General features: G+C 39.0%; 1 protein-coding gene across 4 annotated transcripts in view; it reads right to left on the reverse strand.

Annotated features, from left to right (window-relative positions):
- The window catches only part of ATP11C (ATPase phospholipid transporting 11C), a 167,128-nt gene that overhangs the window by 94,657 nt on the left and 53,790 nt on the right, over positions 1-18,681 (reverse strand). The gene's annotated exons all lie outside the window — the stretch shown is intronic.

Below are 18,681 nucleotides of genomic sequence, written 5' to 3' on the forward strand. Positions count from 1 at the left end.
CGGTGGTTGAGAGTCCGCCTGCCGATGCAGGGGACACGGGTTCGTGCCCCGGTTCGGGAGGATCCCGCATGCCGTACAGTGGCTGGGCCCGTGAGCCATGGCCGCTGAGCCTGCGCGTCCGGAGCCTGCGCTCCGCAACAGGAGAGGCCACAACAGTGAGAGGCCCGCATACCGCAAAAAAAAAAAAAAAAAAAAAAAAGAGAAAAAAAAAAGGTCCCATTTCACACAATACAGCTCTAATGCCCCTTTTATAAATTTTTAAAAAAGAGGTTCATTGAATCTAGAAGTCGCAAGGTTGAGCTCCATTTTTACCTCACCCTTTTATTTCACTGAGGCTTCACTTTCCTTATTTTAAATCAGGATAATATACCTTCTTATATAAATCTGGGATAGTCTCTTTTGATGGTACTATTTTATCATGTTTGAGACAACCATTTTTTTAAGTAAAAAGTATGATAAAAACCAATATCCACTTACATATTTCCATTATTTTTTTAAAAAAGATAACTATAATTTCCAACCTAAAATGTTTTAAAGTATGTAGCCACAAAGATTTCCCTTCAATTATCTATTTAAAGGTCAAAGATATAACTCTCTACTCCCAAAATAATCATTTTAAGCAAGACTACTTAGAGGTTGCAAAGTTCTCCAAATGTCTATGCTTGGATGTATTCCAGTCTGAATTTTTGTACCTCACATAGATATAGGGAAAATAATTTTTCAGATTAAAAGAACAAGAATTACCCTAAAATACAGATAAGACCTCTTGCCTCACCATTTTCATTTTAAGCTTATTAAATAATTATTTAGTGGGGTATTGCCTCTAAAATCCATAGGGAATCAATGGAAAATTAACTGAGATAAACTGAAGTAGGAGAGATTTAGCCTGTATATAAAGGATAACTTCTGGAAATCCACCCTGGCATGCACTAAGGGAGCATTCAATCTATGGCAACCTGGAAAAAGTAAGTTATCAATGCTGGACAACTTAGCTATTTACCTGCCTGCCCCAAGACAGGGCATTAGAACAGCTGATTGTACCAGGTCCTTCGCATGCTAAGGGTCAGTGATTAACAGGTAAATTTTCAAACAGTTCCTGGAAACCAGTAAACAATACCTTTACCAGAATGGTAACTATATACATTTTGATTCAGGGACTGACTTTGTTTGCAACTGTAATATACATGGTCTGACGCAGCTTACTGATAAGAGCACTAAATTTTCCATAATATCCTTTTTGCAAAAAGTAAACTGAAAGTGAATACATCTGCTTAAAAGTATACTTTATTCTGCTTCCCCTACCCTAGCTTTCTGTTGCAAGTTACGGTACCAATGTAGTCTCTACAACAGACCTGAACCTATTATGTACCAATTTGAAGTACAGAAATTGTCAAGTCCATATACACACTACAATTTAAATCCTTTAATTTAATATTCACATGGTCGTTTAGTTTTCCACACAAGCAAGAAGTGGCTATAGAGTAAATAAGGAAGAGCTACCTTTCATGCCAGTTCTCAGATCATTCAACAAATGAAAACAGGGAAGAGGAAAAGAGGTAGAAGATCAGTGAATCAGGATGTTTCCTGCACTGCCAATATAGTTCTCCTCAGTTAACAGTGGCCACTTAAAACCAAACTGAACTAGCACTTCCCCAATTCTGAATTGTCTTCAACTTTCTTCTGTGGCAGATAACAACATTCCAAAGAACAAAAGGAAGGAACAAGCATAAAGCAATTTTTCAGGCACATGATATTTTTATGAATTCCCTGCATTTGCATAGCATTTACAGTTTTACTAAGACTTTCCCCCATATATTACCTCTGATCTCTTTCAAGTAAGGCTTAAGTGACCTCTATCTCCATTAAACTGGAGAAAATGGATTGAAATTGCTGTGCAGGTTTGGGGAGGGGGAGAGGGGGATGGGAGATCTCAGCAGTGATCATTGTTAGATGTGGAAATAGGAACCCAAGAGAAGTTGTAAAATGTCCACTCCTGAGGATTTTTCAAAAAAGGGCAAAGTCTCCTCAGCTCAGGTGGGTTTGGGTTTGGAGCTGCCTGAGGACTGGGGGTGGGGTGGGGTGAAATAGATGACTTTTCAATGCCTGTTTTGGCCTAAAAATCTGATGAACCCGCAATTTCTGGTAGAATTTGCTGCAACCGTATAACGTTGTTTGGTTCACATAAAAATGGCAAAGCTGAACACGTGCAAATTCACTGTAATTTTACACTTGCTGCCAATGCAGAGTGTTAGAACAGTGGTTTTAGTTCCTGTGATTTTGAATAATGTAGGTGCCTTAGCCAAGGGAGAGGAACTCCAAGTTCGAACTATTAAAAAAAAAAAATTCCCACTTGGATGGCACACAGTGTAGTCTGGAGTGGGAGTGTATGATTCCTGCCACCTCATAGTGAATTTTAATTCATTAGGAGTCCATCCTGTGTTGAAGTGCTTCCCATGCAAATGTTCTTAGGAACAGCATTTATTAAAACTGAAATGTGCTAGCAACAATTCTATTTTAATGATACAGCGTACACTACAATTAAAAGGGTGGGAAAATAAAAGTGTATTTATAGTAATATGAATTAACAGAGAAATCAATTTGTCTTCTCCATGATAAAAATCACCCTTTGGTACTCTTGAATTATACCTCCATACTATAAACTGAATATTGTTTTTTAAAAAAAGTAATTTATACCAAAACATAGTCTCTCAATAAAAACCAGAGTAAAATGGTACTGTTATTCGACTAGTACCATCTTTTTTTTCTTAATTTACTTTACTGAAGTATAGTTGATTTACAATGTTGTGTTAATTTCTGCTGTACAGCAAAGTGATTCAGTTATGCACATATATACATTCTTTCTCATATTCTTTTCCATTATGGCTTATCAGAGGATATTGAATATAGTTGCCTGTACTATACAATAGGACCTTGTTGTTTATCCACTCTGTATATAATAGTTTGCATCTGCTAATCTGAGGCAATATATGTTTCGAGAAACTTTCTAAGAAGTAGTTTATTTACACAAGAGTCATAGCATAGATTTGATAACTCATTAAGTTATTTAGGAACCATTTATGGATAGTTTGCTAGGTCCAATGGGAAATAAAATCATCGATAATGTCAGCTAACATTTACTGAGAACTGATTTTGCGTTCTAAGTGGTTAATACACAGTATCTCAAGACATCCTTAACAGCTACCCTATGAGGTAGATACTCTTATTATACCCATGCCCCAGATAACAGCAAAGAAAAAAATAAACAGCAGCCAAAGTGGAAGCACAGAGAGTTTTTGCAGCTTGCCCAGCATCACATTTCATAAGTGGTACGGTAGTCAGGACAATAAGGATTTTACAGTATTATAAGGAAAATGTATTACACATAAAAACATTTTAATAGGGCTTCCCTGGTGGCGCAGTGCTTGAGCGTCCGCCTGCCGATGCAAGGGACACGGGTTCGTGCCCCGGTCCGGGAGGATCCCACATGCCGCGGAGCGGCTGCGCCCGTGAGCCATGGCCGCTGAGCCTGCGCGTCCGGAGCCTGCGCTCCGCAACGGGAGAGGCCACAACAGTGAGAGGCCCGCGTACCGCAAAAAAAAAAACAAAAAAAAAATTTAATAGAAAGTAAAAGCTTCTATGCATAATAAGAATTAAACAGAATGGTCAACTAGTACCATCTTAAAATCCTATGGTTTCGCTAGTCATAAACAAAGAAAGCTGCTGGAATTATAATTCATTTCTTGATTGCCTCTAGACCAGTGACTCAAAAAGAACTGAGGGAAGATTGAGACCTTAATACAAGACTGTCATTATGAAAGCTGGCACAGGTTCTGAAACAGAGCTCACCTCTCCATCCATTCCAGGTGTTGGCAGACTTAAATTTATCACTTAGTCATAGATCAGTGGTTCTTAAGTCTGGTCACACGTTGTCTTTAAACATAATACCAATGGCTGGGTCTTTTATTTAATATTTAATTTAATTTTTCTCAAAGCTCCCCAGGTGACAATTCTGCTTTGTAGCCAGGGCTGAGAATGACTGCTACAGAACCTCTCTCTTTGAATTAATGATTGACCTTAACTAACATCCTACAAGTTTTTAGTACACCAGCCACAATCCTACACTTTTTAATTAAAAGTTTAAATAACTGGCTTTTCAAAGGATAAAAATATACAAATAACCATCAAATAGCAACCCCTCTGACCATTTTAAGCTGCTCACAAAATGAGATTCTCCTTCAATATTCATTTTGCATGTGGCTAATACCCATCAATTATTCAGATCAATGATAATGAAAATTACAGGCCCTGAAAACATGCAAAGCTACTCGGGTTATCAGCAAATAATCATCGATGTCATCTCCAATGATCACTGCATTACTTTTATTAATCATCAGACTGCTGTCTGTGAGTTACTAAGGAAGTAAGAGGACAGCTCTCCCTTATCGGTGGAGAGCTCTTCCACGTCTGTGGATTCAAGCAACTTCAGATCAAAAATATTTGGGGGGTGGGGGGAGATCCAGAAATTCCAAAAAGCAAAACTTGAATTTGTCGTGCACCTAAAAACTACTTACATAGCATTCACATTATACTAGGTATTATAAGTAATTTAGAGATGATTTAAAGTATATGGAGGATGTGCATAGGTTATATGCAAATACCATGCCATTTTATAGGACTCAAACATCTGCAGAGGGTCCTGAAATCAATCCCTTGCAGATACTGAGGGACTATATTTGCTCAAAAATGAACAAAAAATCCTTATTAATAATCTGAACACTTGGCAATGATTTAAAACTGTTCTCCACATCCCAGCCCCAAAGCTATTTTCTTCTCTGAAGCACTAGTATTTTTGAACATTATAATCAGTCTTTAAAAGGCCAAAAGAACTCAAAATTGAAAGAAAGAGCATTTCATCAAAATTTCAGCATTTCTGTGCTAAGGTTGGAAGGCGGGGTGCAGAGAGGAGAGCACTACAGTGCCAGGCAACATTTCCGGTGTATTAAGCTTCCTGGTTAAAATTGCCATAATGTATCCAGTGGGCAAATTGCTGAGGTTTCTAAGCCTATCCCATTATAACAAGCCGAGAAGAATAATCTTCATGTGTAATTTACAGTCATAACTCTAAAACGAGCCTTAAAAACTGTACTTTTCTGACTTTGCTTTTCCTGCATCTTTCTTTAGTGATTAAGCTGTCTCTCCTTTACTAGAGGTAGTGAAGCAAGACCAAGCCAGGGCATTTTGTCTCCTTGCCTTTAAAGCTTAATTATGGTTATATTAACCGAAACTCTCAAACACCTGATCAAAACACAACTGAATATCCAAAGTACATCCCTAGACACGAAGATAGTCTCTAGGCAGGCATTACCCGATGGCAGCACATTTAATTGAATAGAAACTCCTATAAGAAATGGATATTAAGCACCACAAAAAACACCTAAATCAGCAAGCACAATGCTGAGGAAAAAGCAGTGACCGTGAGGACTTGGATAAGAACGATGCCATGTTTGGAAGCTCAGAGTGAGGCTATCATTATCTAAATGTGATCCGCTGAGCAGTTTAATTTCACCAGGAACAATCAATTCTAAGTGTTCCCACTGTGACCCCCCTCCCCACCATGCCATCACCCCCAAGGACCTCAGGGCTACAGAAATGTGGCTCTAAAGAAGAAATGCAGCTTTCTCACAGGATGGCTAATAGAGGGTAGACAGATCAAAAATGCTGTAAGCATTTAGTGATTCAAGAGTCTAACAGGAATCATTTTTTTAAATGATTCAGAGATTCTTCCATTTATAGAAAGTAATCTCAGACTCTCAAAATTCAGACTGGGGCTCAGGAACTCCACTTTACTTGGTAAAAGTATCTCTCCTAAGGCAAACTTAACTGGAGATGAACTGAACACGTCTACAAGGCCTCAGAAGTTACTTTTCACTTTCACTACCCATATCTACACACCACCTTGCATTCCCAACACTTACCAGACTTTAAAAATCTAAATAGGGAGATACATAACTACTAAGGATAGGAGCAACAGTGAGGCTGACTGACATGCCAGCCACGCATTCACCACAGCCCTCAGGAAATGGATAAAAATACACATGCAAATAGAAAGCAAGTATAAAGAAGGCCCCAGGACCTCAAAGCCCAACCTGGCTGAAAAAAAGAACAGAATAAAATACAGATCACAAACCTCAGAGGCAGGAGGGAAAGATGGGACCTTCTCCATACTGACACACGAAAATTTGCTCACACAATGGCAGCTAAATCACAGAGAAAACGTTGCAGATTCTCACGCTACTTGTACCAACCCCTGTGATTCTTGTAAAGTTTCCCAGAACTTGGGAAGACAGCCAGTTGGGGCTGGCAAGTTTGTGTACGTCCAAGGGAAATGCTAGAAGACTTGGTCTGCTCCTTTAAGACTTTGAAGCAGCACTCTGGTGGCCTGGCCTCTATTATTAAGCCATTTGACATCTTTTTTGTTATTCTTCTCCAAAGACCTGATTTGCCTCTGTAACTTTTGATTTTGAAGTATCATCATTTTAAAACATTAGTATCTTACACCACACAGCATTTTCTCCTCATCTTGTAAATTCTTTTCTGACCCATGCCTATAATAAATGGACCAATGTAAGATGTGAGGCTAAAAATCAAACTTTTAAGGAAAGTTCAATTGAACTTTTACTTCTAAGCAGGTAAACAGTAGTAACAGGAAGAGGTATAATCTAGGTGTTCACTGTGATACACTAACCCCCTCTCCCCCGCCCCGTAAGAGAGTATCGGTCATAACATACACTGAAGCTTCAAAAATGTGTACCGAAATATATATAAGACCTAAGCAGATGGTTTTTGTGGCAAAATCCCTTAGGGCTGGAAGATTTTCCTACTTTTTAGAGATCTCATAGGTAAGTGAAAATTTTATCTCACCAGCAAACAGTAATACCTAACAATGGCAAGGGAAAGAACCACTGGCTATTAGGGTGAAAAATGTCTTTTTCAATATAAGAGACAAATTCTCAGCCAAAAATCTTTCTAGGTCATCAGAGAATTTTTATTACAGTATAAGAAGAGATAAACTCTGGCTAGAACAAAAGATATATTGTAAAAGAGGTGTCTGATGTCCTGAACAGAGTTTTATCTCCCATTTTAGTGATAGCACTGTTATTACAAAAGTGACGGTGAGTAAGTGAGTAAAAGTGAATAAGTTTCCTAGAAAGGTCTAGCAGTTCAAATATATGCTGGAGCATGTCCACTGAAGCCAATTAATCCAATTTTTTTCCCCCGGAATTGTTAAACATCACACAGAAAGCAAACTAGCTAGAAAAAAATGTCCAAGTTATGATTAGTTTAAATAGCACATCCAGACTATACCTGTTTTTTAAAAAATATCCCCAACAAAAGAGGTAGGTAAAAAACAAGTTTCCATTGTGAAACATGGCTGAGCTGAATAAGCAAAGAAAACAAGGGGGAGGGGCCTCACAAAAGGTAGCCACTTCTTCAGTGAAACATTTCTACCCTTCCATTCAACCACAACGTGGCCAACTTCTTGGCTCAAATTACTATGTCCTAAAGAAAAGTCTGTCCTTGAAAAAGGCATCCTCCCTATAGGTGAAGGCTTTTAGGGCAAGGTTTGGAGGGAACAGGAGAAGCAATAAAGACATGACCCTGGGAAATACTATTGATACCTTTATTTTCTTCAATGTGAGACCCGGGGAACCTCAATTTCCTTAACAGTTAAAAAAAAAAAAAAAAAGGTCAAGTAACTTAAAAGACTGCTTATAGTAGGATTAACAAAACACCCAGAGATCACTTTAAAGGACTTGAAAGACTATTCATTCAGGTGGCTTGCTGACAGTAGCCAACTACGTGAATATTAAAACTCCAGGAATTGGGCTAGCACAGAACCAGGCAATGGCCTCACATAATTCAAGTGTACATATTTTATTTAAAGCAAGAAAGTTTCTGGCTCTACAGAAGAGGCATACCCAATTCTGATGCTACTCTTATCCAAGGGGGCAGGTTGAGTTATGGTCCATTGACAGAGAGCACTTGGTGTTGAAAACACCGTTCACGAAGAGGACCAGGGTTGGCCAGGAAGGCTGACGGGTGGTGTGTCTGGAAGCAAGTGAGGGCCACTCAAAGAGTCCCCTGAAGGCTGTTGTCCATAACATATGCCATTAGTCCTTTGGAACTGGTGATCTGACACCATGTGAGTAAAATTAGGAATTCATTTCTCCCTTTGTGGCAGAGCACATGGTCATTTGGGAACTGTACTGGAATTATTTACATTGTTTCTAAATCACACTTCTTTCCCCCCAAGGCTTTGGATTGGAAGTTGGTGTACACTATAAACACTGGGTGCTGCTATAGACTTAACAGGTAATGTTTGTAATTATCCCTAAAACATGCTTAAAAGAAACATTAAAAATTAGCGATATGTTTGAAGTATAATGTACAACCTTCAGAACGCTGAGCACAGAAAGAAGAGCACATGAAATAGATATTAAATAATGGCTTGTACGTAAATAAAATTGGTTTGGTTCGCAAAATTTTAATATTTGGCCTTTGAGTACTGCCAACTAGGAATGCCACACAAAGATGGACTAACAAGGACTTCCTTGGTGGTCCAGTGGTTAAGACTCTGCACTTCCACTGCAGGGGGCATGGGCTCCATCCCCGGTGGGGGAACTAAGATCCCATGTAAAAAGATGGACTAAAAAGAATATCAGAATACTCCATTCACTGTTTCAAACACTGCATTACATGGAACAAGTTAACAATGAGGTTCCTTAGAGAAGTGGGGAAGGCTGTTCCTTACCCCTCCTGCTGGCTGTTCACAACAAATATTCATAAAACAAATGCTCTAAGAAGTCTTGTAGTAAAGAAACCTCTTTATCTTTGTGTAAGTCAGCATCTCCCATAGAACTCTTTTTCAACCCAAGGAAGATCCAGTGACATCAGATTCTGTAAAACATGGTTGGGCAATGCTACTCTGATGTATTTCTTACCTCACCACAATCAGCTATAGTGGCAAAGCATTTAAGGGTATAAGGTGAGATAATTGTTAAATTTGTGACAATTTATCTCCCTGTATGCCAAAAATAGATAAGGAAAATTAAGTGTTTGGCCATGATCCCAGGTGTGTGCTTTTGCTTCTGAGGCTTAATTATGAGAAGCAAGAAACTAGGAGATCTTTGTTCTAATTGCCTTCTACTACAGATTGTGTGTGTGTGTGTGTGTGTGTGTGTGTGTGTGCGTGTGCGTGTTGGGGGAAGTCCCAGAATTGGTTTCTTCATAGGTAACTTGAGGAGAGTTTGACTAAATTATCTGATCTGAGAGGCTGCAGGGGAATTGGGGGCCAGACCTTCTTCTAGCAATAAAATTTGAAATGTGGTTTTGGTTGCTGTATCATTCGCCACCTGTTTCAGCCTGGACCAAAAAACAAACAAAAAAAGAACCCTCCCCCCCCAAACCCAAAACAAACAAACCAAACCAAACAAACAACAAAAAAAACCCCCAAAAAACCAAACAACTGTTCAAGGGTCAGGGAGAGATTACCTGTTTGAGGATAAAGAATAATTTATAAATCAATACACATGAGAAGATAATATATTCAGGATGAAATTTATTTATAGGCTTCAAAGTAGACAAGAAGGGAGAAATAAAAGAAACATTATGAAAAATTACAAAGACCAGGGAAAGGCTTCAGGGTGCTAATTTTGGTACACCAGAAGGTACATTGGCTCTTTGGGGCTTTAAGGATGCCCATTTAAAGCACCACAGTGTCAATTTATTTAATGGTAACGTTTAGATGTGAAAAAATAAATGCCTTCTCAAATGTGCCTGTCACCCAAGGGAAATAGTTTATTCCTCTGCCGGCACCCAAGGTACAAACAACTTCAAGTTAAAACAGGTTAGGATTAACTGCCACAAGTTTAATTAAAAAAAATAATGAACCACTTAGAATTACAAATTTTAGTTGTACAAAAGGGTTTTGATATAAAATGAAACACACGCAGTGATTTAAAACCACTTGAAAGAATTTTTATTAAAGCAGACACATTCAAAATGTATGACTTCTCAAAAACAAACACTACTCACACTAAGGTCATATCACCCCCAAACCAAACAATTTGTTTTGTTTTGTTTTTTACCAAATAGGACAAACAATAGTTTGAGATTCTATTCAAGTATATGATTGAAAATAGCAATGGGATATTTCCAAAACACACATAGGGGGTATCTAGAACAATTATAAGAATTTACAGCCAACATTAAAATTACCTGGCAAGCTCTGAACAGGAAAAATGCTTTCAGCTAAATCATGAAACAGCATAGCAGTTGTAGCGTTAAGCAACTGAGTCAGTGGAACACAAGCTGATTAGTCATGACCAGTATTGGATAATTAAATGTTTGCAAAGACTCAATTCTCCTGATTGCAATGCATTTCACTCTACTTCATGTTATTATTAAAGGCATGTATGTATGCAAATGTGTTAATGTGTTTCTGAGTCCATTCTTACTCTACTTTGTGAACTCGGATATGATATAAAACTTTCTAAATGTTGACAATCAGAAAATAATCACAGCATTAGTTAAGGGTAGAAAAATGGCAGAAACTGAAAGAATGGAGATGGCCCTCAAAGGCTGGAAATTAAAGTGCACTTGCATTTTTAAGCATTATTAATGAGGGCCAACTATGGTGGACTGATGACTATGGATGGGTGGGAATAATCTGAGTATTCCAAGATATTCTGCTTACATCCTGTTTGGTTCTGAGCCATTTGCTATAGTCTCTGCCCAAGGCCAAAAGCAAGCAGGTACATCTACTCCCTGGGAGGAGGTGCTAAACTTTAAAGAAGAAAAAAGGAAAACGAAAAGGCAAAGGAGAAAAGTACAAATGTGTCAAACTGAAAGAAAATTAGTTGTGATGAGAACATTCTGCCATAAGACTGCATGCGGCTTCCTCATCATTCTCAATACAACTCTCAAGACACCTCCAAAGAAGAACTTTTAAGCAACACATATATTCTAGAAGGAAGAAATTTCTTTAAATGTCAGATTAGTCCTTTAGACCTCATCTTCGATCCTAAAGAATGATGGCAAGAGGAAAAGGTGGGATTCTCCTAATACTTGCAAGCCTTTCTTAGAAGGCAATGTACCAGAATGATGTTGGACACAGATTTTGTGGATTTAGAATCCAATTCAATCCAGTGTGCCTTTGAGCTTCACTACAATTTTTCATAATGTTGAGCATCAGTGTGATGAGGTGTCAAAGAACGAGATGTTCAATGCAAATAAGGGGTGGTTCATTCATGCATTTTAAAGATGAACTCCTTCTCAGATGGCTAGGCTTTAAAACAGATATGGAAAATAAAAAGTATTGATGAGGATGTAAAGAAAATGAAATCCTCGTACTGGTAGGAATGCAAAATAGCTCAGCCTTGGCGGAAAACATCTTGGTGGTTTACTAGGAAACTAAGCAAATAATTACTATATGAGCCAGCAATTTTATTCCTACTTATACACCCAAAAGAACTGGAAACCAGTGTTGAAACAAAAACTTGTGCATTAATGTTCATAGCAACATTATTTACATAGCCAAAATGAGGGAACAACCCAAATGTCCAACAACTGATAAATGGGTAAACAAAATGGAATACTGCAGAATATTACTCAGCCATAAAAAGGAATGAAGTACTGATACATGCTACAACATAGGTGAACCTCAAAACATTACGTTAAATGAGAAGCTAGACACAAAAGGTCACATATTGTAGGATTTCACTTATATGAAATATTCAGAATAGGTAAATCTATTAAAATAAAAAGGAGATTGGTGGTTGCCAGGAGCTGGGGAGAGGGTAGAGATGGGGAGTAACTACTTAACAAGTATGGAGCTTCCTTTTGGAGTGATGAAAATGTTATGGACCACGACAGAGTTGATGGTTTCACACCATGTGATGCACTAAATGCCACTGAATCATTCACTTTAACATGGTTAATTCTGTTACGCAAACTTCACCTCAAAAACAAAAGTTAACACGCTTGCTTTGTAGCAGGTCACAAGGCTTAGTATGATATTTATTAAGTCCCTACTATGTGCAAGACACTGGAGATAGAGTGATGAATAAATAGAAACAGTCCTTGCCTTCATGGAGCGTACAGTGTAGTGAGGGAGACAAGATATTAATCAAGTACTTATACAAATCAGCTAAGTGCCAAGAATGAGGGCTGTGTAGTATTCTGAGAGCTGACCCAGCCATGACCACACAACAACAACCACACAACAACCACATACAGCACAAGCCTGACGATATTGCTCCTCTAGTCCCTGCTTTAATAAGTTTCCCCGACATTAAAACTGAAAACTAAAATCCTTCCTCTGACCTGCAAGGTCTTGCACAGTCAGGTCTTCTCCTCCCACTTCTCCAACCTCTCCTGAAGACTCTCCTCCTTGCTTACTCTGTTACAGCCCATTGGTCCTCTTTCCATCCCAGGTGAGCTCCAGGTGCCTTCCTGCCCCTGGGCTTCTACTCCATTGCTTCCCTCCACTGGAATACTCTTCCCTCTTCTCTTTACCTTCTGGTAACCACCCTTCAGATCTCTCAACTGTCACTTCCTCACTAAAGGCTTCCCGATGGCAACTCAAATCAAGAGAGACCAATAACCCGTTATCCGAAATCTGTGTCTGCTACAGGGAATTTACAATGAGCAAAGCAAAACAAGAAATCTCAATTCAACTTTTCGAAAAGCCATTAACTCCAAGTCTCCCGAAAATTCTCCTCAAACATTCCTGTCAACATTTAACCAAAGAAATCCTTTATGAGTTCCCTGACTTTGCATAAAGTGAATTTTTAAAACTTCTGATTAGTTGCAGTAAAAACAAGGCAGTTATTATGACAATAAGAACCTTGTATAGTCTACTGACACTAACTCATTAAACATAATTTAATGCGACTGGTTATTGTGAAGCCTTGTTAATTGATTTATATACACTTCAGACCATTTTATCCTGAGCAGTATTCAGATTAATCATTTCCCGTTGATTAAATAGTTGAGTAAAAATGGTGGTTATGGTCATTTCTATTAAATAAAAAAACCTCAGGCATCAGTCCAGAAATATAATCCTCAACGTAATATTGTTTCTGTGAAGAAATCAGGTGAGATTTATATTACTTTGACTTCCATGAATATAACCTGCTATAGCATACAAGGACAAGTTGAAAAGGTTTTCAGGAAGGCCCATCACCCAGCTAGTGTGCACTATGGAAAGAGGCTAGGAACACGGCAAACACAGTTCAAATCAGCCAGCCACGCGCTGTTCTCTTCTCAAGTCTATCTCATTTAATAATCATAAAGTGGGGCAACGCATTTTGTACAGCGCTGATTTCTCTGCAATCAGAGCAGAGGAATATCACCGACCTGTAGAAAGTTCCACACAAAAAAGACTCTGCTAGGGAATTCCCTGGCTGTCCAGTGGTTAGAACTTAGTGCTGTCACTGCTGTGGGCCCGGGTTCAATCCCTGGTCGGGGAACTAAGATCCCGCAAGCCGTACAGTGCGGCCAAAAAAAACAGGCTCTGCTAAAGCTGTCAAAGGACATTTAAACAATATAACATTACTCCTGTGCTTTCTGGAAGTGAAAATAAATGGCATTTTTAAAATAACATCTCAATGATTAACAGATACTATTTATTTGTACACACATTTGACATAACAGAAACGACACTTGCACAAAGTGTTTACTAACAAATGAGTAAAACGATAGCATGTAATCAGCATCACTATTTCTTGGATCATAGCTTCCAGTCTTAAAGAGCACTACGGGGAAATCAACACAAAATTGAGATACCCCACTCCAAGTGGAAAATGAGACTCATTTTTTCTTCCCTGGTAGTTTTCACCCACACCACTAAATGTTTATAAATTTGAAATGCCAGTTCATGACTTAAGTCTACTCCCTACTAAGATCAAGTTGGTCACAGCAAACACCTCCTGCTCCGAGAGACCCTCCCAAAGGGTGGGGTGTGTTAGGGAAGGAGGGCTGTAGGTTGAAATGGCTGCCGGTACAACGGGCTGGGGAAGAAAGTGATTTGTTCAAATGCAACTCCAAATTAGAAGAATTAAACTCAACGTTCAAGAGCAGCACAGCTGTAAGGAAAATCTCTCCTTTCATCAATATTCAAAAAACATGCAAGAGAATTTTCTCCCTTCAGGTTTTGTTATTCCTACGCTGAGACTACAGTAAAGCTTCTGTAGAAAAACAACTCAAATACATAACAAGTGGCATATTTCAATCACAAAAACGGCCGCTTACCAAAATTTTTAGCTTCCCTGATAGTAGAAAAGGCAAAAAAATTTTTAATGAGGTTTAAAAATATTTTATACACAGACCATTTTGCAATGGAGCTGACAAATAATGAAACCTAGTAAGACGATTTTTTTTTTAAAGTGCTGATTTCCCTAGGGAATATCCTTCTTTCCTCCTAGTTCCCCTAGCTAACTATGTTCCTGGGACTGGGAAATCTCAGGTTATAACTCAAAGAAGAGGAGCCCATGGCTCACCAGGCCTCCACATATCTTGCCTTGTCCAGGGTGCATGAGCAAGTTTTAAGCTCCATACCCTCTACCTGCCCTCCAAGGTTACCAATCTTGCCCTTGCCACCCTGCCACCCAACAACTCTCCCCGCCTTCTTTCACTCTTTCACCTTTTGCCATTGTGGGAGACCATCAGTTGGCAAGCAGGGGCAGACTGGAGTAAAGCTCAATCACTTAGCTCCTTTTTCCTGTACTCCACCTCTCACTGACCTCTGAGCTAGGGCTGCACCTCAGTTCCTGAGATACAATCTCATGGACTGACAGAAAGAAGTAGGACATAAGTGAAGGAAGCACAGAAACACATTTGCAGCACACTGCTAAGTAAACAGAAGGAGGAAGGAAGAATAGCAGTTGCTGAAATGCAGAGGCTGACTAGGGCCAGGTAGAGTTAGTTAGTCTAGGAAGAGTTCCAGATTAACACATGTCCAAGCCTTGGGTAATTTTGGCCTCTTCTAATCCAGAATATGATCCAAATCATTAAAAAAACCTACTGTGTATGTCACATGTGCCATGCTCCACAGCTAGAATTTGGATACAATGACAAAAGAGAATTTTATTTTCAGTTATACACTGTGCTTGGTTTCAGGGCTTCTCTAACGCAGCCTGACCTTGTCTACACATTCTAACTGCATTTTCTACTACTAGTCCCCCCCGCAAGAAGGCTCTGCTCTCAGCAAGCTGGTATCCCTCCTCATTTTCTCTCTAAGTATCCCAGTTTATCCCCAACTGCTGCTCTCCTGGACTGGAATTATCTGCATCAATCTCCCTGAAAAGTAAACTGAAGGTTCAACTATGCCACATTCAGCAACCTAATCTGAGACCCTGTAACATATGAAGGGCTGTAGATACATAAAACTGACAAACCTTTACAAATAGACTTTCCTCTCAAGGCAATTAGCCAGTGATTCTTGGAGCTCCGTGTCTCATTCACTTAGTATACATTTGGGACTTGCTTCCTCAATAAAGATAAGCAACACCTCAGTGTACGTTGTAAGCAGATGAAGAATTCTATAGCTGGATAGATGGAAGGATGGATGGATGGATGGATGGAGTGACGGAAGGATTATGGACAAACAGCTATGGCACACTCATCTGATTAAACCAGCATGGCTCCAAAATCAGAGTATCATTTACAGCCATTTGAGATTACCAGGGATCATTAAGTGATGACCTGAGATGAGGATAAAGTTTGATCAAGGCTAGTGTCTCAAAGTTTAACTGTATTATAAATATCTTCTAATGGGTATATTTTTGATGCTCAAAAATCAGAGGCACTCTGACATCTGCCATTCTAATGGCCTTCTTTCAGAGACCCTGGCAATTACCAGGTTGTTTCAAAGTGGTCATACAAGAGATGGTGGGGAAGAGGAGAATACTGGCTGAGTGCGTCGGTTCTGGAGCCAGATGTCTGGGTTCAAATCCTGGTTCCGCCACTTACTACACCTAAGTGACCTTGGCCAATTTCCTTAACTACATTAAGTCTCAGTTTCCCTATCTATAAATAAGGATGACGCTGATGATGACTTACACGGCAGTTGTGAGGCAGTGCCTTCATACAGTAAATACTCAGAAAACGTTAGCTGCTTTCATATAGCACAGCGAAATAGCAAATTCCTTTGCTGCCACTAACTAGTTGCTTCCAACACAGATTTAAAAAATATCTGTGTAAAAAACTGTAACCCTAATACAAATAATTGAAATACATCTGTAGGGTTATTACACTTGAAACGCAGTGGCACAAATGAAATCAACACATTTTCTTAACTAGAATAAAAACAGAAAGATACAATCTTCGTAAAACTGAAAAAGAGAAAAAGGAGGCACACTTGCAAAATCCAAATGATCATGAGTATTTCCTTAAATGAACTATGCCACATTGACCAGATACTATTTACTTAGCACATTATGACAGAACAGTTCTTTGTGACTTCACTCAGGACTTCAATATAGTTCATTCGAAATACTTGCAAAAAAGGATCTAAAGCCAACTTCAAATGGCTTCTCAAAGGTTATGGCACACTCATTTGATTAAACCGGACTGACTCAGCTTGAGGGTTGGAATCTGGGGAGTATCAGCAAGTGGAGGGCTCTGGGTTAGGCGCTAGGTCGGAGACAGAAATAACCAGCATGTGAAATTACATGTATAGAACTATGAGAAGGCACAGGCTCGGCCCTGCAATGTCGGGGAGGCTGGGCGCCCAGAGGGAGGGGTAAGTGTGCATATAGGCAGGCAGCACCCTGACTAAAGGGGACAAGAAGATGGTCAGAGCAGCGAGTGGCTCTGGACAAAGAGAGGGTCACAGGTTTAGATCTGGAAACAGCTGGCCTCCACCTTCTACCGTTGTTTCCAAATCAAATTAAATAGTATGTGCATTGGGGCTTCGGTATTTGTCAAATCCTCTAAACCCAAGGACCATCCCTTCTTTTTATTGAAACAAATATTTAAAGAGCCTCCAATGAGCCAGGCCCAGTGATAAGCATCATTCCTGTGCTAAACTCAGTGGCTTATTCTCCCAGAAAGCCAACTCTGAGGGTCAGTTTCCCCTCTCCACGTCTCCGTTTTCCCATTCATAAAATGTGGCTTCCAGCTGGTGTCCCAGCAGCAGTGGCCCCTTGTTTGATTTTAGTGACCGGGGGCAATGTGGGACAGAATGCAATTAGGAACCCCTCTAGAGCTTCTGCTTTTAAGAGGTTTAGAAAAATCGCCATAAATGTTTCTGCTTTTTCATGAATGTGTTTCTTAATGTTAAATGTTTAAAGTAATTTCTTTGTAATATCAGGACAGGTCGGGGATTTCTGAGGGAAAAGTGTGAGTGTATGAATGTAGGGGGAGGGGAGCTGTAGAGGGGGTCTGAATATAGTCAGACCCTTGGTGGGCCTAAGACTAAGTGCAAACTATATCAGTTAGTTTCTAAACAAGGGAGTGCTCAATCAAGTTGACAGATAAAATACTCTAAAAGACATTTCAATATTGTAACCACCTTTCAGGAACTACTGCCTCTATCCATAATTCCCTCTATTTAAGGCCCAAGGCAATCTTTTCCAACTAACTGTTCTTAGCAAGAGAACACCGATTAATTCTCCGCTTTTCTAAGTTTTCATCATTATTACAACTAAACTCTTTAAAAACCTTTGGAATCACTGTTAAAACATGCTTATGCTTGCCAAATACTGTCCCATTCGTTTTTGATATGTTTGAATGGATTTGCTTTGGGAATAATTAAAGCTTAAGAAACAAACTCCCTCGGCAAAAGCAAAGTTGTAGACCACTCTAGAGATTACTCAGATTGTTGTGTGAGAATCTCCATCGTGTAAACTTCATTGTAAATCTTCTGATTTTAATGTGATCCTCCAAAAGAAAGTTTGATTATACATTTATATTTACATTTCTTGACCCTAAGAAATAGTGACTCTTGCAAGAACACAGATAACCTCTAGCTGTTAACTGGTATATAACAAACTGGAGTAAGATTTGTTAAGGGTTTCGATTTTACTAATGTCTATTTGTTTCCAACATAGTGAACACTTGATTTACTTCTTAAATAATCCACACACACACCCAAATTCCAAACAGGTAAATTGTAAGATTCTGTGGTGTCAATGGCTATAAATCTCAGTAATAATCACCTCTGGACTTGGTTTAGTGGATTGGAGTCTATCTGATAATCAGGATTAAACAGCTAATCAAAACTGGCTTTGTAAATGTTTAAGTAAGGTTGGGTTGAGCAGTTGTCTGCAGCATAATGCAATCCACCATGTCATTCCTACGGTTTACTTTTGCCATCTTGTTTCTTTTCGTTATAAATAAATAAGTAGATATATTTATTTAGATGAATAAACAGCCAGCCACCCAGTTACTATAGTGAAAGCAGGATTTGGGCTCTGATGGTGACCATAAAATACTAGGAAGAAATTCCTTTATTCACTCCTGGGAATAAACATTTAAAAATTTTAAAACAGTAACTATGTGAGGTGATGGATGTGTTAACTAACTTTAATGTGACAATCATTTCTCAATGTATACATGTGTCAAATCATTATGTTGTACACCTTAAACTTACACAATGTTGTATGGTAATTATATCTT

Source organism: Monodon monoceros, unplaced genomic scaffold, assembly GCF_005190385.1.
Source record: "Monodon monoceros isolate NGI ecotype Baffin Bay Population unplaced genomic scaffold, NGI_Narwhal_1 Super_Scaffold_22, whole genome shotgun sequence".
NCBI lineage: Eukaryota > Metazoa > Chordata > Mammalia > Artiodactyla > Monodontidae > Monodon > Monodon monoceros.